A 22,742-nucleotide genomic window follows, 5' to 3' on the forward strand; every position below is an offset into this window, starting at 1 on the left:
TAGGCTGCTGCTCTAATTTCTGACACTTATTGGTTGTCTTACTCTAGTTAACACTGACGCAGTTGAGGTTTAATGATTTCCACCCCTTTGTTGTGTTCAAGATGCCATATTCTTTGTCACCTGAATTAGCAACTCTAGCTTTCCATCTGTCACTTTTTATAAAATATTAGAAAAACAGTCCAAATGTGGTGGCACACTTCTTACATTCCCAGCATTTGGGAAGTACTATAAGATTGAGGCCAGCTTGATCTATATAGCAAGTTCCAGGTCAACCAGGGCTACATAATGAGACTCTGTCTCAGTCAAAACAACAGATATTAGGAGACCCTCCAACAAAGCATTCAGACAAGCATGGAGACCCTGGGGACACAGAACGGGAACAAGGCCTGACAGTGTGGTAGCCAGAACCAGGGCCCGGGACGAGGAAGATGGCTGCTGAGTGACAGTCAGAGCTCAGGTCTCTGGGACATACATGAAAGCTGAGTGTGCATTGCTCAGAAATGCAGACAGTGAGTCCCTGGAGCCAGCAGGCTGGCTGCATTCTAAGTCAGTGGCTCTGGTTCATTTTAGAGACCCAGCCTCAAATACAAAGAGGGACTCCTTTTCAACATATGCTTCCACATGGACTAACACATATGTGTTTGTGACCCTACATACCTGTGAACATATGTGTACCTGCCTACCATACACATATACATAAAAGAGAAAAAGTAAAAAAATGAGTTTTTGTCAACTAATGGCTGTGATAATTACCAAGTCAGTGATTTGTTTTTTGAGAGCATTGATTTCTTCAATGACTGTTAACCTGATATCTTCCTGAAGCAAAGTAATGAGTATAAGACTTCTAAGTCAGATTTCATGTTTATTCCAAAATATGCAGCTCATCAAAAAAAGTCTTATAAAATGTTCTGAATTTTAAAACGCTTTCATCTTTACTCCCTCCTTTTAACTTTATTTTATTGTTATTGTATTTTAAACTATCTGCCTTGAGGTTAATTTTTTATGTTGTCAGTAATAATATTCTATTATTATTATTATTTCCTTCCACTTTATTTTGCTTTTTATCATGAACATTTTCACAATACAGGGAAGTAGAAAAAAATGGTGCAGTTAGCACTAATCTATACTGATGTTATAAATAAGATATATTTTATGTTTTAAGATATATTACAGAGTCCATAGCACTTTCCCACTTAGGAGAATAAGTATAATACTTTTCTTAATAGGTAATAGTCCACGTTACCATTTCATCGGTTAGGGCTGGTGATGTGAGCTATGCAGTGGTAGGGGTAGGCTGCTTAACTCACCATGCTCAAGCCTTGGGTTTGATTCCAAGCACTACAAAATAAATAGTCTTTATTTGCCTAAAACTCATGTTAATGGTTTAAAAAACAACAAGAAGAACAAAAACTAGACACCAGATAGAGAACATCTATTTGGGAGCAGAAAATATAGCTCGGTTGGTAGCGTGCTTGTTTAGCAAGCATGGAATCCTGAGTTCCATCCCCAACAAAAACTATAATTCCAGCACTTGGGATACTGAGTCTGATGACCAGTAGTTCAAGGTCATCCTCATCTATATACCAAGTCTGGGATATAAGAGATCTTGTCTCAAAAACTAACTAATGATGATTGAGGTGGCTGAGCAGATTAAGGCACTTAGCCAGCAAGTCTAATCACCTAAGATTCGTCACTGAGACCCACATGACGGAAGGAGAGAACCAAATCCTACAAGTTCATCTTATACCCTCATGCTCTTTGGCGTGCATGCACATATATACAAACTCATATACAAAGTAACTAAACAAATGTAATTTAACACCACACACACACACAGACGTACACAAAGCAAGCCTTTTAGTTAGTTTTTTGTTTTGCCTCAGGTGGCATGTTATTTAGACTAGTACCTCCCTGCACAGTTTCTTCTTTCAGGAGTACTCCATGACAGTAACTTGAACAGACTGGGCCAGTGGTCTTGAAGTGGACAGCAGACAATGAATCTGTGGAAGAGATGCGTTCCACTGTCTCTAAACTTGCTTCTTGTACCCGTACGCTGCTTATAAATTGGGGGTACTGCGCTAAGTTTTTTGAAACTTGAATCTAACCAAATTCTTTCTGTCTTACCTATTCACGTGAAAGCAATAGAAGAACGGGAGGTGAGAGTTTTGAAACAATGGCGTGAGTCCAGATCGTAGCTTGTGTGTGTGGGCTAGTCATCTTCAGCAAGGCTGCAGCGGCAGTCATGTCGAGTGGTGTTGCCATCAGATGCCACACAGCATTGTTTTCCCATTACTGATACTTTTTATCTTTAACCATGTGACCAAGCTTATGGGGCAATCTTTTGTACTTAGTTTTGCAGTTTGTTTTGTAATGAGTAAGTACTTTGTTGGGGGAGATGTCCTAAGGTTGTAAGGAATCCATTCCTCATCACACTAAAATGTTTTCATTTATTTCGTAGTCAGAGCCTTTGGTTTCTGGTTTTCCCCATGTTGTATAATCTACAGAATTATTATTGGCTTCGTTGTTCAAATTTCCACTTCTAGGAACATTTCCTTGCTCGTCTCTATACCTTGTTTGACACGTCCCTATCATATATTTTTAAGTATTTAGAACCTGGCTTAAGGCACTTTTGAACTTAGAACTTAGAAAATTTTGAAAATAACAGTGTTAGGCTGGGGATATGGGCTCTCGAGGAAGCGCTCGCCTTCTTATGTACCAGGCCTTGGAGTTAATGCTAGAGACTTAAAAAAATGACAGTAGATAGTTGATTTTGTTCGCTGAAGCACAAAAAAGGTAGAATGCCAGTTAATTTTCTTTCTTTTTTTTTTTTTTTTTTTTTTGCCAGTTAATTTTCTAAGAGAAAAATTAACATTGGTACATTTTTATATGTTTTATTTGTTTGGAATGTTTGCTTTTGTTTTATTTATCAAATTGTCATAAATAGCCATTTTTTGCTTTTATGCACAGTTCTGTGAATTCTCATACATGTGCTTTGCCTCTCTCACCATCATGGCTTACTCAGAACAGTCAGTTACCTCCCAGCAAACAACCTCTCCCTGTTGTTCATAGTTGCCCGTCCCTAATCTATAACCTTGGCTGACCTGTTCTTTCATATAATTTTTGGTTTTGGTTTTGTGAATGGCATATAAGTAGATTTGCTTCACAAGCTTTTGAATTTCCTATTTTTCTCTCATCATAATGCTATTGAACTTTTTATGCAATGTTGAATGTATCAGTAGCTCACTTTTTTATATTGTTGCATAGTATTCTATTATAAAACCCTAAGAGTGATTATCTGATTCTTTCATTAATGGAGTTTGGATATTTCTATCTCTGGCAATTATGAGCAGTATCTACAAAGATTCATGTAAGGGTTTTTATGGAACAGTCTTCGGTTCTGTAGTGACATTGCTGTGTCATGGGAGTGTATTTAAGTGTGTTTTCCAGAGGAGTCAGATTCTCGTGCTTTCCTGTCAGCAGTATGTGAGCCATCTGCTGTGCATATTTGCCAGTAATTGATGTTTTCGACTGAATATAAGCGTAGCTGCTCCATACCTCTAGTGGTCACAGTTGTGTTAGGGTACATTGTCGCGGTTAGGGCTTCATTTCAGTGGTGGTTGCTGACACTGAGTGTCCTTCGAGGTATTTCAGTGCTTACTATCTTTATCCTCTGGTGAGCTGTTTGTGTCTTTGCCCATTTTTACTGAGTTGTTTGTTTTCTTGTTAGTACTCTGAGAGCCCTTAGTGTACAGTGTGGATATTTGCCAGATAAACTTTTTCCAATTTTTTTCCTCCTATTCTGTAGCTTGTTCTTCCTCTCTTGTAGAGTAAAAGTTCTTGATTTTAAGGAAGACAGTTTAAGTAACCTTAGTTTGATGCCATGTTTAAGAATTCTTGGCTTAAAAGCTGGGCGTGGTAGTTAATGTCTTTAATCCCAGCACTTAGGTGGCACAAACAGGCAGGTTGCAGAGTTTGAGGCCGGTCTGATCTACTGAGTTCTAGGACATTTAGGGATACACAGAGAAACCTTGTCTCAAAAAAAGCAAGCATACCCCCTCCAAAAATAAATAAAAAAGAGAAATCTTTATTTGACACCAGATCACAGTATTTCCTTCCATGTTTCTCTTGTAGGATGCTTTTTTGTTCTAGTTTTTAATTTTTGTTTGTTTGTTTTGTTATTATAGTTGTACATTTTCATTTATTTAACAATCCAATTTGAGTTACCGTTATGTCTGGCATAACATTTAGATAAATTCATTCTTGTTTATGAATCATGAGTTGTTAAAGAAGACTGTTCTGTACAGTCAAGTCTTCACATTAGAGAAGATGTCTTACAATTTTAGGTGAAATAACTTTGTGTTTACTGCTCAGTTCGTTTGATGTTTGTTTTCAGAAGAGTAAGGAGAGGAAAACCCTTTGCAGCCTTTCTTACTATAAGCTGGAGGTGGTTGATGAAAAGTTAGAGACCTTAGGCTTTTTATTAAAAACTAGCCTAGTTTTGGTACTTTTTTTTTAAGAACACAGTTTTCTATGAAAAAAGAAGTCAACTATAACAGTTAAATTTGAGGTAGGCTAATAAAATGATGTTGTTGTCTGCCCTTGGATTGATGTGACACAGTCCTGTCAAACTACATTATGACATTAACAATTTTATTATAAAAGTTTAGTTTATAATTGCAGATATTTGGAATGACTAACCAGATTTGCAGCAGTGAGGCAATTGGTCTAGAAATCTTTGTACAGATGAAGGGACTTGAGGCTAAATAATTAGTAAATGAAATACATGTAACTTAAGAACATGTGTAGCGAATTCACATATGGAAGATGTGTCTATGGGTGTAGCTCTCTGGTTCCCGGACTTGTCTGTTTACGGTTTCTCTTTTCCCTCTTGTAATCCTGTTCTTCCCCCGAATGCAGTGACTGCTGTCTTTGTTCTCCTTAACCTTCTATATCTCTTGATCCATTCACACTCTGATAATAATGGAAGGCCTTTGTCAGCAGTGGTGACTTGGATTTAAATTATATATATATATATATATAAATTTTTTTTTTTAATAACGAAAAATATTCTAGTGGTTCCATTTGGGTACTTTTCATCTTCTATATAACTTAAAGTGATGTTTAGTTTCTAAGGAATATTAATTGCTAGTTTTTTGGTTTTGTTTTTTGTTTGTTTATTGTTTTTTGCTTTTTTTTTTTTTTTTTTTGACTGGAAGTGCATGTAAGTCAAATAAGAAGCAACATTCCTTTATTTGGTACTATTAAAAGGACTCTTCAGTTAAAGATGGTTTTTATTTACACTTAATTTGGATTTGGCATTCCTGGTAGTCCAATATTGAAATGACACATTGTGATATCCTATCCCTATGACCAAAAAGACCAGGGTGAGTATACATAGAATCTAATTATATGATATCTGATTTATACTCAACTCGGAAGAGTTAAAGACATACCCACACACTTCTGGTCCTTACATGGAGGCATTTCATAGTTAATTTTTACAAAACCAAAATTTTGTGGACTCAAATTATTTTAAATTTGTAAAAAAGTTTTGGAAAAGATTTGACATTAGAAAGTTCCGCAGACATTTCTTAATAAAGAGATGTATTTATCACATGGGACACATTTGCATGGTGCCCTCTTTCACTCTTAGAACTTAGTGCTACAAGGTGGATAGACAGTGGTAGTTCTGCCCTCACCCCACTCTGCGCTGTTATAGCCGCTCCCGTTCATTCTCTCCATAGTATAATTTGGAGGTTTCTAGTTACTTTACGTGGGAAATCTAGTATTGTGTCTTTTGAAATCTTAATGGCATTCCTGACAATAATAAGCCTATGCCTAGACTTTGCTGTTTTCCTTTAAGAAGTCCTTCAGTGATATTAGTTTCATGTTTACTATATCCAAGATCCTGTTTCCAAAAGAAAGTTAAAATGCTATTTAGGCACTAGAGGTATTTGAAAAAATGTAAATCAACGAATTCCAATAAATAACTGTTTCACCCTGATAGTTGTGTGATTAGATTTAGGAATTTGCTGTTTAGTTGGTTCCTATTGTGGCAGAGAAATCTGTCAGGCATGAATTGATAGGGCAGATCCTTTGAGGTCTGTCTACCCTGACCTCTGACCCCTATTCTTACAAGATCAACATGTGAGGGCAGGAGATTAAGGCAGTTTAAAGACTGGAATGGAAAATGGAATGGAAAAATTAGCCAGCACATTTTGGGTGCAAAACATCAAAGTCATCAAATAGCTTGCTTATTTTAAACCTGCCTTATGGGTGTAACAAGCTAATTTTACCATGTCTGTTGGATTCAGAAAAAAAAAGGTTTAACTTTAAGGTACTATTATGTCATAATACATTTTAACTATATGATATAGATTTAAGTTCATACAACATAATTTCAGAATATAAAGAAATGCAAAATAATTTGTCTCAGTACATTTTAATCTGTAACCAGTTTGGCTACTTACTTTTTACAAAATCTTACTATTTACTATGAAATACTTATTTAAAATGTAGAATAAAATATAAAAGCTACTGTCTCACAATTTCAAGTGTCCAAACTGTAATTCTAGATGTACACTGTTCATTGCAAGAAAAGTAAACTTTTCTTTAAACATTGGAGGTGGAAAATAGAAGAAAATGCATTGATCAGGTAGAAACAATTTGTTCTTTTCTTCTGCTTTGTCTTTTTGAGACTTTGCTGTTCAAAGCTTTACATCCTGCCTTTTAAAAAGTATTCCATAAGCTTTCTAATTATATGCTTTTTATACAGTAATTTCAAAATTCCTGTGTTGATCCTCTGTTAGAAGTTTCACACAATCCTTCATCTCACATTTATATCCCAGTAGCTGTGAATTTGCACCCTTCCTTCCAAACAATTGCTGAGGCCTACAGATGGGAAGCTCAACTGTTGCTTCCACATTTTTGTTAGTTTAATGTAGCACCTAAGAAAGCTGTAAAACCAGTAGTGAACCTATCTCTTCAGTTTATTCTTCACTTGAAAAAATTCTAACCCCAAATTTCCTCATTATAGACCTAATCTTTGGGTGGTTTTTCTACTCCTTTCTCCTTGTGATTATTTGGCCAGAGATCTTTTAATGAGGCAATTATAGTTGTTTCCTCCACTCGCATTCTCTTAGCAGATGCTCCCCCTGCTGTGACCTCGGGTTAGACCATGCAGACAATGTGCCATTCTCATCACCCTCTGCCAGACGCTGTGGGGCTGACTTCATCTTGGTGTTGCATATATGGGAGTGGTCAGAAGCCAAGTGGCAAGCAAGCAGACTTTTAGGTTGATTTTTTTTTTTTTTCTGATCATTGTTTTATTCTAAGTTAACAAATGCATAATGTCTCTAAGTAAAAAAATGGAAGCAATTTTAATAACACTGCAAATAAATATGGACTACATTGTTTCAGTGTAAAGTTCTATGAGAGATGGATAATTTAAACTTTGAGATCCTTGCAGAAAGGGGAATACATGTAGCCTCTAATGCTCATTATGTGTTTTTTTACCACTAGGATGATAGCCCACTAGCATCGGATTGTCCTTATGTATGTCTTTAAGATTAGCATTATGGCATTGTTTAAAGTATTATTTGCTTAAATGTTTGAAATTTAATCATAAATTCTTATCTATTATATCTCATACTTTTAGTGTCCTGTTTGTTCCTGTGAGAGCAGAATAAATTGTGGCCAAATTGAATATTAATCAGCAAAAATTTCCATATGTATGCTGTTAAATCCCTCTGCTGAAATAGTAGTCCTGTGCTCCAGTTACAAGAGACCCAGGGCAATAGCCAAACACAGGGCAACAGCCAAACACAGGGCAATAGCCAAACACAGGGCAGTAGCCAAAGCTCCATTGATGAGAGGCAAAGTGAATTCTATGCTCATGAATCTGAGGAGCTCTCAAAGGTTCTTATACATTTATACTAGAATTTAACATTTTCAGTTTGGTTAAATAGATTGTGAACATGAGCTACTCTAAAAGAAAATGTTATTTTTGGTTGATATAATAAGTTAATTTTATGTTAATAGCTTATAACACATAACACGAAATATCTTTATGTACTTCTCTGAAGTAGTAATTAGGTAAAACAGACTGTTTTGTAAAATCAGATTTATCATCAGTAAATTTTTATATATTGTCCTTTGTTTTCAAAATACATTTTAAGTTATCGGTTCTTTGAGGGCTAGGCAGAAAGCTTAGTCAGTAAAGAACTTGCCTTGTAAATCTTAGGACTTGTGTTTGTTTCCCAGAACCAACCTACAAAATTAAGTGTGGCTGTGTGTTCATAATCCCAGAGAGTCAGAAACAAGCAAGTAAATCTCTGGGACTCACTAGCCAGCTGGTAGCCTAGCCTCCTTGGTGAGTTCCAGGCCAGTGAGAGACTGCTCAGCACAAGGCAGGGCGCTGCAGAGGTGGGTCAGTAGGTAAGAAGCACCAGCCATGCAAAGCTGGTGACTTGAGTTTGGTCTCTGGACCTCAAGTAATAAGCCATTGCTGTGGTGTTCATCTGTAATATTAGCACTTTGGATGCAGAGCCGGTTATCCTAGAGTACACAGTGTGGCAGTAGAAGCGAGAGAGACCCTAACTCAACAAAATAGAAGGTGAAAAATAGTTCTGAAAGTTATATCTGGGACATTAACATGGCTGAGCGAGTATAGGTACTTGCTGACAAACCTGACAACCTGGGCTTGATTCCCAGAACCAGTGTGGTAGAAGGGGAAGACCTAATCCTGCAAAGTTGTCCTCTGACCTTCACACATGTGCTGTGGTACACATGCACCTGCACACACACACACCTGCACACACGATGTGCGCACGCATGCACACACACTGTGGTACACATGCACCTACACACACATACCTGCACACAAAGAAAACCAGGTAGATGGTACTTGAAGAAAGATGGTTGAGCTTTTCTGCTGTCCTCAGCACATATTCCTATCTTCACACACTTGCGCATGCATACAGACACACGCATAAATTATTGGTACCGTTACTATAAGGAGAGAACAGCATTAAATCTGAAAAACAAAGAAGAATTGAAAAATGTTTGTTTGATTGACTGTTTTCGAGACAGGGTTTCTCTATGTAGCCCTGGCTGTCCTGGACTCCTTTTTGTAAACCAGGCTGGCCTCCAATTCACAGAGATCCTCCTGCCCCTGCCTCCCACGTGCTAGGATTAAAGATGTATACCACCACCACCACCAGGCTTGATTGTTATTGTAAACTGGGTTAGTAAGAGGGGAAGGAATCACACATCTCCCTTGCTTTTAGAAAGAAAGCCCCTCACTGATGGGGGGTGGGGTAGAAAAATGCTTAGTATGGAGGGGCTGTGGAGATAGTTCAGTGAGTAGGGTAGGGTCTACAGAACACATGTGATGCTGGTACAGCAGAGCAATGCTGCTACAGTGAGACAGAGAGGTGGGAGCTGGAGAATCCTCAGGAGCCTGTAGGCTAGGTAGCCTGGGGTACGCGGAAGGAAAGAATGACACTAGAGGTCCCCTTTGTGGCACAAGCGCATGCACGTGTCCCACACAGAGAGAGAGAGGGAGAGAGGGAGGGGGGGGAGAGAGAGAGAGAGAGAGAGAGAGAGAGAGAGGGAGGGGGGGAGAGAGAGAGAGAGTGTGCAGGTGCCTGAAGAGGCCAGAAACATGACATAACAGACTGAAGTTACAGGCAGTTGGTGAGTCAATGTGAGGGTTAAGAATCAAACTTGAGTCCTCTGGAAAAGCAATGCAAACTCTTAATTAAGCATGGAGCCACCCTTACAGTACTTTTTTTTCCCCCTGAGACAAGGTTTCACTGTGTGTTCTGGACTGGGCTAAATTCAAAGCCATCCTCACAACTCACCTTGCCAGGTACTTCATCAACAGCTCTCACATGGGAATGTTAATTTCTATCATGACTCTGAGAGATGCTGCTGCTCCAGCAACCACCTTTCTCAGTTCTGTGCATTTCAGACACTATTCTTCAGGTTATTTTCTAATATTCTTCATCTTAGCAGTGCCAAACTGCACCCCAGTGTCACTACAGTCATTAGCACCTATATTTCCCTTCTGTGGGTAGTCCTGGGTTAGCACCACCAAGAGAAAGCTTTTCAGAGACTTCAGTAGGCGGCATGGAAATAGACTGAAAAGTGTAGTAGGTCTCAGCTGGTTTTGCTTTCTCTGGTGCTATATGCCTAGACTGTATCCCAAGTATTGAATCTGTTTTAATTTTTTTAAAAGGAGAGAGAAGTGAAAACTCCCAGCCTTCCCTAGCCTTACCCTGCGGCCTTGGTCTCCCAGCAAATTTTCCACATAATGTTGATAGATTGATATTGGACACTCCTTGAGTTAAGGATGTAGGACGAAGCATCTCTACTCAAATAAAAAGTGCTCTCTGGCATATGGGGAAGTAAGTGCTCGGTCGCAGAATCAGGAGGGATTTACTTCCCAGCAATTCTAACAGAAGCCCAAGATTGATTTTATTGATCTGACTACAATGCCGTGCTCTGGTCTGTTAAATATGAGTCACTTGCCCTCCTTATGCTGGGGAGTCACATGAACCTCACACACACTGTAAGCATCAAAGATACAGTGGTCATGGTTCTCAACAAGAGATTATGTGATAAGAATTTAATAGAAGGAGGTTTTGGGGGGTGGTTGGGTTTTGTTGTTGTTGTTTGGTTTTTTTTTGTTTTGGTTTTTGTTTTTTGTTTTTTGTTTTGTTTGTTTCTTTGTTTTGTTTTGTTTTGTCATACACTTAAATAGCCTCCTCAAAGAATCCAGCTCACAGGTTGTCACCAGACAGGGTTCTGCCCTGGGGTTTGTCAGGACAGCACTTCCTTCATTCCAAGTTCTTATTTCACCCTGTTGCCTGTTCTGTGAGTTTACTTCCTGTGTCTTTAGAAATTGCCTCACGCTGTTTGTTTCTGTGATTCTTTCTTCTCGCTTCTTTTTACCCTTTGCTGACTCACTGTGCTCCTAGATTAGTCCTTAGAATTTGGCCCTTTCTCATAGCACTTCCATCTCCTGTCTTGCTTTATGCTAATTTTCTTTTGGGTTTTAATTGAGTTTTAGTATATTGGCTGAGATTGGTTGTGGCTGTCTTTTACTATTGTTTTTTCAACTCACGTTCGCATTTTAAAGTCAAGTTTTCAGTTCCAGAGAACATCCTCTTGTTCCAGACTCACTTTGTGGTAAGTTAGCTCCAGATGCCAGTAGAAACCATATTTTCTAAAAGCAAACAGTATTTCCCCTCAGTTGACTTTGTATGGGTTATTGGTTTTCCACTGTGTCCTTTCCACTTATTTATTTTTTTAAATTATTTTTAAGTGTATCTGTAGGTGGCCCTGGTGTACTGGGGCATCTGTGTGGAGGCCAGAGAACAGCGCTGAGGGATCTGCTCTCCTTCCAGTGAGTGGGTTCAGGGGACCAAACTTAGCTTGTCGGGCTTCTCACCAGCCTATTTTCCATTCTTAATACAAACTCAGAATGACTTTTAGCTCTCCTGGGCAAAGTCAGAACTTGGAGCAGTGTTTGGAAGGTATGGTCTCCGCACCTGTGAGGCCACAGTAAGGAAACAAGCTCTAACCCTCTGCTTAAAGAGATGAGAAAAGATGGCGCAACCTACTCAGAATTGGGTGGCAGTGGTCATGGATGTAGAAGCATAAGGATTCTTTAGGTTGTATCGAGGCCAGAAGACAGAGATGTTAGGATGTCAACTCTGCATTCTGCTGAGCTTTCCTGAAGGTCAGAACAGAGGAAATGCTGGAGATAGAAATTTGGGAACCACTAGGTTCTTGTTATTATAGTTTTTAAAAATGTATATAGAACTGACTTATTGACTTAAAATGTATTTTTCATGTACATTTTAATATACTGTTTGGTGCATTCCCTCTTTCAGCTTGTTTATCCAAAGGGATCATTACTATAGAAGTATTATAAGAATGTTTTATAAACCTGAAAATAGCACACATTTTAAAAAAGAAAAAATACTAGTCTCATAATATTCCTTGTTCTACAACAGAAATTTGTTTTTCCCATAGTTGTGGAGACTGAACATCCAGGCAAGATTGGGTCTCCTCAGTGTGTATATCCATGACTTGTTTTCCACTGCTGTTTTCTTGTTCTAACATGCCTTTTCTCTGAACACACAACCCTCATGTCTCTTATGAAGTAGATATTGGATTTGGTATATTCAAGTGGCCAGCCCACAAATAAGTGACTTCTCACCAGGGTTGGGACTCAGCATATAAACCTGCTATGAGAAGCACAAATTGACTGTCACTACTTCCATTTTTTTCTTTTTGTATTTTTTTTGTCTTTATGTCTTATGTGTCCCATTTAGACAACTTACAGCTGAATCTTACATTTTTAAAATCTTCTTTTAAATGATCATTTAAAAATTTTTATATACTATATTTTAATCATATTTTCCTTTGCCCAACTACTTCCAGATTCTCCACCACCTCCTTACCCACTCAGTTCCATGTTCTTTCTTCCTTTCCCTCAATGAGGGATAGGAAAAAAAAAAAAAAAAACAGGAAAAGCAACAACAACAACAAAAATGAAAATCAAAACAGTATAAAATAAAGAAAATCAGTAAGCCCAAACAAATAGAGCACACACGACAAAGCAAACCAAACCATGGAGTCCATCTTGTGTTGGCCTCGGCATAGGGCCTGTGTTAAAATTATTTTTATATAACTGTGTTTGTTTCTCAGTTTCTCTTAACTCAGCTATATCACACAAATAATTGAGAATAGCAAACTTCACGGCATAAGAACCGAGCAGTTATTACACTATTCTTAACACTCTAGTCTGCTTTGTTTCCCTCCCAGCGTACATCCTAGAGATACTTGTACCAGCTTTCCTGGTTTGGTACCTCTCTCCTGATATCTCCTAGACCTGTCCCAGGGCACAGTGCCCCAGCAGAATCCCCCTGCCTCCTCTTCTAACTCCTCCCTGGCTGGCATGAAGTCCAGCCCTATTCTTTCCCCTGCTCAGGTATTGACTGTAAGTTGCTTTATTTGCATATCAGGGGGACAATTGTGGAGCAGTGTTTATACAATACTGATAGGAGAGGCTCAGAATAAGAATTGTAGCCAGACTGGGGTTGGGGTACAGAAATCAACATTTGAATTACATAATAACTTTATGCCTCCAGGCCTCCGCCTGTGGTCAGTGTGTCCAGTGACACTTGACTGGATGCTGCTGACTTTCCCTTTCCTAGCAGGAGTCTACTGCAAAGAGATCCCTGGGTGAGGGTTTCTTCTCAGTGCTGAGATTTTGTCTATTTGAACCTCAGCCTGTCTTGTGTGTGCTGTCATCGTCTTAGGTTCATATTTATATCAGTCCTGTTGTTTCTGGAAGACACTGCTTCCTTGGAATCCTCCACTGCCTCTGGCATTTAAAGTCTTTACTCCTGCATAGTTCTCTGAGCCTTGAGGGGAGGGGTTTAATAAAGACATCCCATTTAGGGATGGGTGCTCCAAGTCTTTCTCTGTACTATTGAAGAAGCTTCGCTATTGAAGGTTGAGCCGTACTCTCTTCTATGGGTGTGGCACTGTATCATTTTGAGTGATTTTATTGCTATTCCTTGAATAGTAGTAGTAGGTCTTCACCTGTCTGGTCTCAGGTTCTTGGCCATTTTTTTGCAGTGTAATATATGAGTTCCATCTCACAGAATGGGCCTTAAAATCAATCAAAAACTAATTGGTTACTTCCATCTGTGCCACTATTATACTCCAGCGTATGTTTCAGGCAGGTCTCAAAGTTTAGTCAGTAGGGGTAATCTTCTAGTTTGGCATCAGCTTGATATGTTTTTTCTATACTCTATGACATGTTAGTCTTCAGCAATAGAATACTACTACCATCAGCTTATGGAGAGTAACCAGTAGCTTTGGCAGTAGCCTGTGGTATTTGGGTGTTGCATGTCTATGGAGTCCCTTTGGCCAATGACTCAAATGACGTAACTTATTCCTGTCACTAGAGGTTTTAATTGCTGGTATAAGATGCCCAGGTGGGGCATTATTAACCCCATTTGCTTGCTTGTTTGTTTTGTTTTGTTTTGTTTTTTGAGACAGGGTTTCCCTGTGTAACAGAGCCCTACCTGTCCTAGACTTGCTTTATAGACCAGGCTGGCCTCGAACTCACAGAGATCCACCTGCCTCCCAACTGCTGAGATGTCAACCCCATTATATGGTGATTACAGCTAATTTTTCATATATGTATACATTTTAGGAAGCTGCTACAATAGTAGGTTTCTTTATCATTCTTACAAAGGCTGTTAGTGTTGCTTGTCCCTCTCCTTAATTCCCCTTTTACCGTGTATCTCATCAGCCATCCCATTAATATTCCTAGTCAGATTTCCCCTTTATCTCTTTATAACACTGTTTTACTTCCCTTTCCTTGGAAGATTCCCTGCTCCCCCCAGGTCCCTTACTAGCTACCTAACATCTATGGTTATTCTGAATAAGACCCATATACCTGAAGCTTAGAAGCTGATATTCATCTATAAGAGAGCATGTAACTATCTGTGTAGTAAGATTAGAGTCCTTTGGCTATGCCTGAGTGGTATGGCTGGATCTTGTGGCACACTAACTTTTCAGCTTTTTGAGGAATCATCTCACTGACCCCATAGTGGCTCTACCAGTTTGCACTCCCGCCAGCAACGAATAAATGGACATTGTCCTTTCGTTGCATCCCCACCAGCGTGTGCTGTCGTGTGTTTTATTACTTCTTGCCCACTCTGGCCAGTGTTAAGAAAATCTGAAGTAGTTTTACTTTGCAATTCCCTAATGGCTAAGACTGTTGAACATTTTTAAAAGTTTTCCTCAGCCATTTGTTTTTCATTCTCTGAGAACTTCCATTTAATTTTATGCCCATGTTTAAATCAGGCTATTTGTTTTCTTGATGTTCAGTTCTTTGTTTTTGTTCTTTTTCATTATTTTTTCTTTATTCTAGATACTAGCTCTCTACCAGATGTGTACTTGGTAAAGATCTTTCCCCGTTCTGAAGGATGTCACTTTTCTAGAATGATGGCATTCTTCATTGTACAGAAGCTTTGTAGCTCCGTGGAGTCCTGTTTGCTAACTGCCACTGTTAATGCTTGTGCTGTCAGTGTGCTGTTCAGAAAGTGCTTTCCTGCATCAGTGAGTTTGCCCCTGCTCCCTGCTTTCTCTGCTGCCAGGCTCAGTTTGTGTAGTCATATCTTGAGGTCCTTTATCCACTGGGGTTCAGTTTTGTGCAGTGTGATAAGTCTAGATGTTTATTCATTCTTTTACATGGCAGCCATCCAGTTTAACCAGTATTCTCTGTTGATTTCAAGTTCCACTACGAGCTATAGCAATTAAAACAGCATGGCATTTTCATTACAGCGAGCATGCTGATCAGTAGAACGGAACGGAAGACCCAGACAGCCACAGGCATCAGCTTGTATCCCATCAGAGTGATTTCAGAGCCCATCAAGTTGACATCAGAATTAACCACCTACTCCTTGTCAGTTTGACACTGAAATGCATCACTTTAAGTTATAACACTTTCACAGTATAACTCCATAGGCTCACGGCCACATCATCACATCATAATGCAAAATGCATCCAGTTCAGCCTGGGAAATCCCCATAGTCTATAGAACTGTGTCATGCATACTTAGGTGTGTTTTCTCACTTCAGTTAATCTAGTTGGGATTATTTTCATAGGCATGCCCAGAAGCTAGCCTAATTTAGATAATTCTTCACAGGCTTGTCTTCTAGATGATTCCACACCCTGTCGGGTTAGCAAACTGAATTAACCATTACATTATTTTACAGTCTTCTGGGGATTGAACTTTGGGCCTTGTGATTGCCAAGTATTTGACTTCTGAGCTGTAAACTCAGCCCTGTCTATATTTTTAATGTCTGTAATGTATAGCAGTGGTCCATATTTTCATGTCTGATAATGGAACTGTTTTCTTTTTCTCATGTTTATTTCTAGTCCATTTCCATAGGACTTTACCAGTCTTTTCAGGGCTGGCTTTACTTTTCTAGTTTTTCCACGTGTTTTTTCCCTATTTTCTTTCTAACTTCTCTAAATAAAACTTAAACTACTGACTTTGAAGGTTTTGAACTTATCAAATACAAATGTTTAAAGCTCTAAATGCTGTCTCAGGCATATCCCCCAAAATTTAATATTTTTATCTCATAACTTTAATATTTTTTATTTTAATTTCTCTTATGGTTTCTGATATATGTTACATTGGGACTTCTGTCTGTCTTGTTTATTTCTGATTTAACTTTGTTAAAGTCAGAAAACAAGTTCTGGTAAGATTTCAACTTTGTGAAATTTGTTGACATTAATTTTTTTTCTCCAGATGTAGTCTGCCCGGGCAGTGTTCTGTGTGTCCTTGTAAAGAATGTATATTCAGCAGATACTGAGTGTATTGTTTTATGGTGCTAGTTAGATAATATTGTCTGCTAATGTGGTCCAAATTTATATTTTACTTTGGTATGTCTCCTCTTTTATCACTTATTGAAAAGGAATGTTAATTCTCAACTGTGATTGCTCCTATCTCTGCTTTCCTTGAGTTAAGATTGTCTGCTTTGTGTGCCTGGACTTCCCATCAACAGCAAATTTATTGCATTACATATGGACATATCTCTGTCTTTTGATTGAGTGTGCAGAGGCAAACCATCTGTATTTAGCTATTGATGCTATTAGACTCCAACGTAACATTTTACTGATTATTTTTACTTCTCTGACTTTTTTGTTTTTAATTTACACCTTTTAAAGATAGATGCCATGTATAATTTACCCTCCAAGATCATGTCACCTAGTGATGCCTTATTTTTTTTTTAATTTTTTATTAATTTATTCTTGTTAGATCTCAATGGTTATCCCATCCCTTGTATCCTCCCATTCTTCCCTCCCTCCCATTTTCCCCTTACTCCCCTCCCCTATGGCTGTGACTGAGGGGGACCTCCTCCCTCTGTATATGCTCATAGGATCTCAAGTCTCTTCTTGGTAGCCTGCTATCCTTCCTCTGAGTGCCACCAGGTCTCCCCCTCCAGGGGACATGCTCAAATATGAGGCACCAGAGTTCGTGTGAAAGTCAGACCCCACTCTCTACTCAACTGTGGAGAATGTCCTGTCCATTGGCTAGATCTGGGTAGGGGTTTAAAGTTTACTGCCTGTATTGTCCTTGGCTGGTGCCTCAGTTTGAGCGGGACCCCTTCTCTGACCTTTTTGTTCCTTTATTGTCTGCTTCTTTTGGTTAATATTACTCCATTTGGGAATTTTACAGAATTCTAAAAAGTTGTACTCACCTTGTCATACAATACTTCTCTCTCTTACTGTATTAAGGCACGGCACAAATATCACAGACGTTTGTTTCAATGCATGAAATTAGCATTTTTGCAAACATAGCTTTAAATTTTTTTCATTTACTCATTTGTTTATGTGTTGTGGGAATGAATACACATATGCATGGGGAGACAGGAAGACAACTTATAGGTGTGGTTTCTTTTCTCCTACCATGTGGATACTGAGTTCCATGTGAACTTGGGTATCAGGTGGTCTGGCTTAGTAGCAGGCACCTTTATGCACTGAGCCATCTCCCCACCTTGTATTCAGATCTTTCATTTGTTGTTGTAGTAGTTGTTGTTGTTGTTGTTGTTGTTCTCCTCCTCCCCCCTCTTCTTCTTCTTCTTCTTCTTCTTCTTCTTCTTCTTCTTCTTCTTCTTCTTCTTCTTCTTCTTCTTCTTCTTCTTCTTCTCTTCTAAATGTCCATGACATAACACTTCTGTGAAATCCTAAGATCATGGAGTTGGCAAAAATTAATTCAGATATTTTATCTTTATTTTAAAGATATTTTAATAAATTTAGTATTTGCCTTGTGTAGCATGTAGGAGGATCTCCCTGCATTTTCTTTCCAGTGACACAATAAACAGCCAAGCCCACACCCTACCCCACCCTCAAAAAAGTTCTTCTTTGTTAGGTTTTCTATTACTGTGCTAGAACACCATGACCAAATCAACCTGGGGAGGAAAGGGTTTGTTATCTTACATCCTGTAGTCTAGCACCAGGGCGAGAAGTCAGGGCAGGAGCCTGGAGGCCATGGAGGAGGCTTTCTCTTTGTGGCTTGCTAAGCTTGCTTTCTTATAGTACCCCAGACCCTCACCCAAGGGTGGCACCACCTACAGCGAGCTGGCCCTCTGACATTAACTATCAATTAAGTAAATACCCCACAGGCGTGCCCACAGCTCAGTCTTATGGAGGCATTTTCTCAGTTGAGGTTGCAGATGACTGCAGCTTGTGTTAAGTTGACATAAAGCTGGTAGCACAGCTTGCAAGTGCTTTTATCTTTTACCACCTATCAGGCGTGTTCGTTATCATCTTGCTTCTGAGAAAAGTAATATACATGACTTTTTCCTTGTATGGTTTCCTTTTAAACTTTGTTATTTTTATTTATTATTTGAAAGGTTCATATGTGTATAATGTTTCTTGCTGGTATCTAAACCCCCCCCCCCACACACACACACACTCCATCCTGTTTCCCACTTGGACCCTACCAACAACACATCTGCCTTTCAAATAATTTGCCCTTTAAAAAACAAAACAAAACAAAACAAAACAAAAATACTTATAACCCACAGAGTCCAATCATTAATGCTCCTATGTGCATGGATATGGGGTCATTTACTGGGGTACAGGCAGCCTACCTGTAGCCACAGCACTCCCCAAAAAAGTGACTCCACCTCTCCCAGCAGTCCTCAGCTGATAGGACTTACGTAGATGGGGCCAGGGCTTCAGAATCTTTTCTGGTAGCCACATTGGAATTTTGACTGACTTGGTCTTGGGCTGTGAGTTGATGTGTACAACAGATTTCATGCCCAGATAACAGTATTTCACAGCTTTCCTCCTGTGGTGGTCTGAACAGGTTTGGCCCCCATAGACTCATATGTTTGAATGCTTGCCACAGAGAGTGGCACTATTAGGTGTGGCCTTGTTGGAGTGGGTGTGGCCTTGTTGGAGTAGGTGTGGCCTTGTTGGAGTGGGTGTGGCCTTGTTGGAGTAGGTGTGGCCTTGTTGGAGTGGGTGTGGCCTTGTTGAAGGAAATGTATTACTTTGGGGTTGGGCTTGAGGCCTCCTCTGCTCAACCTCTGCCCTGTGTGGCGCACAGTCCTCTTCTGCTTCCTGCAGATCAAGATGTAGAACTCTCAGCTCCTTCTCCAGCACCATGTCTGCCTGAATGCTGCCATGCTTCCCACCATGATAATACTGGACTAAACCTCTAAAAGTGTAAGCCAGCCCCAATTAAATGTTTTCCTGTCTAAGAGTTGCCTTGGTTATTGTGTCTCTTCACAGCAGTGAAAGCCTGACTAAGGCACCTCCCCATCTTCCAGCTCCTGCATTCTTTTTCCCCCTCAACATAATGCTAATATTATTTGGGAATTTCATACAATGCACCCCATCACACTCACTTCCCGTTCCTCCCAGGTCCATGCTCCCACTCTTGCACCCTCTCCTAAAATAGAAAAAAAAATTACACCAAGTCCAATTTGTGTTGCTCATATGTATTTTGGAGCTTGGTCCTTCCCCACTCCCACTCCCACTCCCACTCCCTCAGCCCCACTCTCACCCCCCACCATCCCACACCAACAGCCATTATTTGTGAAGAGCTATATTTTTTTATGTTGGGAAACCACAGATATTTACATATGATCTATAACAGTAGCAAAATTACAATTATGCAGTAGCAATGAAAATAATTTTACGGTTGGGGTCAGCACAACATGAGGAACTGTCTTAAAGGGTTGCAACAGAGGAAGGTTGAGAGCCACTGCTCTTGAGGAATGCTACTGACTGATTTACTGGAAGAGCTATGTTTTAATCCCAGTTTTTAAGGACTTTCTTCAATAGCTTCCTGTCTAGACTGTTTCTTTTTGTTTGTTTTTGTGGGAGAAGAGGTTGTCACTGAAGCCTTCAGTGTCTCTCATCAATTATGGGTCTGCAGTCATCAATACTTCTGCAAAAGAGGCTTCCTTGTCCATAACAGCTATGGCAGCACAGATCATTGACTTCTATATGGCTTCTGGTGATAACACAGACCCCAGACATCCAAAGTCTCCAGCTGCAACTTGGAACAGGGACCTTAACATGGTCTCTAATAGCAGCATGGGCCACAGAGGTCCATATAGCTTCCTGCAGCCCTGATCAGTGTGGTCTCTGGCAGTAGCACAAATCATGGACATCAGCTTAGCCCCCAGTGACAGCATGGACCAAGGACATCAACATGGTTTCTGTGGGCACCACGGATCACAGATATGAAAATGGTCTTGGGCAGCAGAACAGACCTTGGACATCTACACTGCCTCTGGCCACAACACAGACCGCAGAGATCCACAAGGCATACCACCACAGTCTCTGGCAGCATCATGGATCACAGATGCCAACATGGCCTCCAGGGGCAGCATGGAAGTCTTTCCAGGAGACTTAATCTGGAAAACGAACCTATCTTGTTGTGGACTACAGTCAGGTAATCCTGTGGTTGGTCAGCACACACGGCTGGAGGCAGTCAGCACAGAACCCCTGTGAGCTCCAGACTGGTGTACACCAGCCTGCCATGCTCCTTTGGTTGCTGTAGCCACACTCCCATACCTATCACCACTGTGTCTCTAGGTCTGCCTCTCTCCTCGCTCCTGCAGCCAACACCATGTTGAATCTTGACTCCCCTATAATTGGTTTTTCCTGTTTATAAAATGAATTGGCTCGTCTCTGTCCCACTCTTTCTGTCACCTCCCAGTTTCTAAAAGTATACAGCTCAGACTATTTTATGATTGTCCTATATGTCACAGAAATCCTGTTTCTGTTTCTTTTCATTTTAAACATATTTTAAATTTGAGAATTTTATACAATGTATTTTGATCACATTCATCCCTTCATTTCTCTCTCTGACTCCACCTACACTGCTAAACCATGTGTGGTTTTTTTTTTTGGTTTTGTTTTTTAAAATAATTAATTGAGTCCAATTTGTGCCACCCATATGTTCCTGGGTGTGGTACCATCCCCTGGTACATAGTTGACCTCTATTTTTATTCTATAAATCTTATTTTCTTTGTAATCCAATTTCTGCCATTGCTTTTGTCATCAATCCTTAACTTCACCGACTTAAAAAGATCCCCACCTGTTTATTTTGTTTGTGTATACACAGGAGTGCTCTGGCATGTGTGTGGAGGTCAGAGGACAGCTTTCAGAAGTCAGTTCTCACCTCCCACCAAGTGGGTTCTGGAAATCAAAGGCATGTTGTCAGGTACAGTGGCAAGTACCTTCACCAGCTCCTTAGATGTTTTTACTCTATTGGTAAATTTGTTCATTTTCAACATTGTAACTTTCAATTCCAAATTTTCCTGTTATAATTTTCCGTTTTCTTTTAAATGGTTGAATGTATATATAATAGCTGTCTTGAGGTGTTTTTGTTTGTTTGTTTGTTTGTTTTTCCTTCCTGTTTAAAAAATTTGAGACTTTTGAGGTCTTGAATGGTCCCACCCCACCCCCCAAATATGGGTTACTTTTCCCTGCTTTTCATGTCTAGTAACTTGTTCTATGCAAAACGTTGGGCTGACAGACTGGTGGTTATTTTAACTTTATAGACTGTTGGGTTTTGTTCCGCACAAGGTGATATTACTGCATGTTTACTCTGGCTTTGCGTTGCAGGTTAAGGTAAACCTATTTTGAGTTTGTTGCTGGGTCCTGGAGAACAGCCCTTCCTTTCTTTAAATATGGTCCTTTTTCCATAAGGCAAACATTTGCTATGATTAAGTAGCATTTCTGGATTTAAATTTCAGTGTGATTTCTATGTGCTCTGGCTAATCAGTATTTCCCTCCACTGTCTGACTTCAGGTACCTTTCTCTTTGAATAATGAAGTCTTTCTTGCTCTGCCTCACAGAGCAAATCTCTTAATCAGAAGTGTTTGTGCATTGGGTGGGAGATGTCTTTGCATATAGTCCTTGCCTCCAGGAAACTGGCTCATGAATTCTACTGCTTCAGGAATCCTGAGTTCAAATCCATTTGTGGCCTTTTTGTGATTCTTCCTAAGGAGATGTGAATAAATGTCTGTTCATCCTGCTTGAGCACGGGCTGACCCAGTGCATACCATCTATGCTTAGCTTATCGGGTTGGCTTTTAAGAACATAGATGAGGGATTATTTACAGGAGCGTGGCTGACTCAAAGACAGCTGCATGGCTGACAAGCTCACAGCAATATGACCAACAACCAGGGAACACCAGATCCTCAGGTTTCCTGTCCAGATTGTAGGCAGCTTCTGAGTCAGAGTCTCTTCTCCCACCATTGTTACAGCTTTGGGGAGGGGCCTAGTGAATATTATGAGTCTCCTTCCTCCTTCCTGAAGAGAATGTTTCAGTGAAGAGGAAAATGCTACACAGCAATACCTCTTCAGCTCAGGGACACTAATGTAGGCATCCATTTTTGGCCCCCCTGTCTTAAAAGACCGCCTGGGCAGAAGCAAGTGGTTTATGGTTTTTACTCCATCAAGCATGGAAGCTCTTTGCTGTCTATTTCTCCATCCTGTGACTGTAAACAGTTGCCTTATACATCTTCTCCAGTTCAGGGTTACATACTACAGGAGAGTATGTGTAGTGACAGTAATTCATAATAGAAGTCCACCCAGCCTACCCTTAATTCTTTTGTCATATAAAAATATAACCTATATTTTATAATTACATATAGATATTATTTATTTAAGGC

General features: G+C 39.7%; 1 protein-coding gene across 2 annotated transcripts in view; it reads left to right on the plus strand.

The window, feature by feature from the left end:
• Lin28b (lin-28 homolog B) overlaps window positions 1-22,742 on the plus strand; it is an 85,021-nt gene that overhangs the window by 37,966 nt on the left and 24,313 nt on the right. The window lies entirely within an intron of this gene.

This window comes from Acomys russatus, chromosome 21 (genome assembly GCF_903995435.1).
Source record: "Acomys russatus chromosome 21, mAcoRus1.1, whole genome shotgun sequence".
Classification (NCBI taxonomy): Eukaryota; Metazoa; Chordata; class Mammalia; order Rodentia; family Muridae; genus Acomys; species Acomys russatus.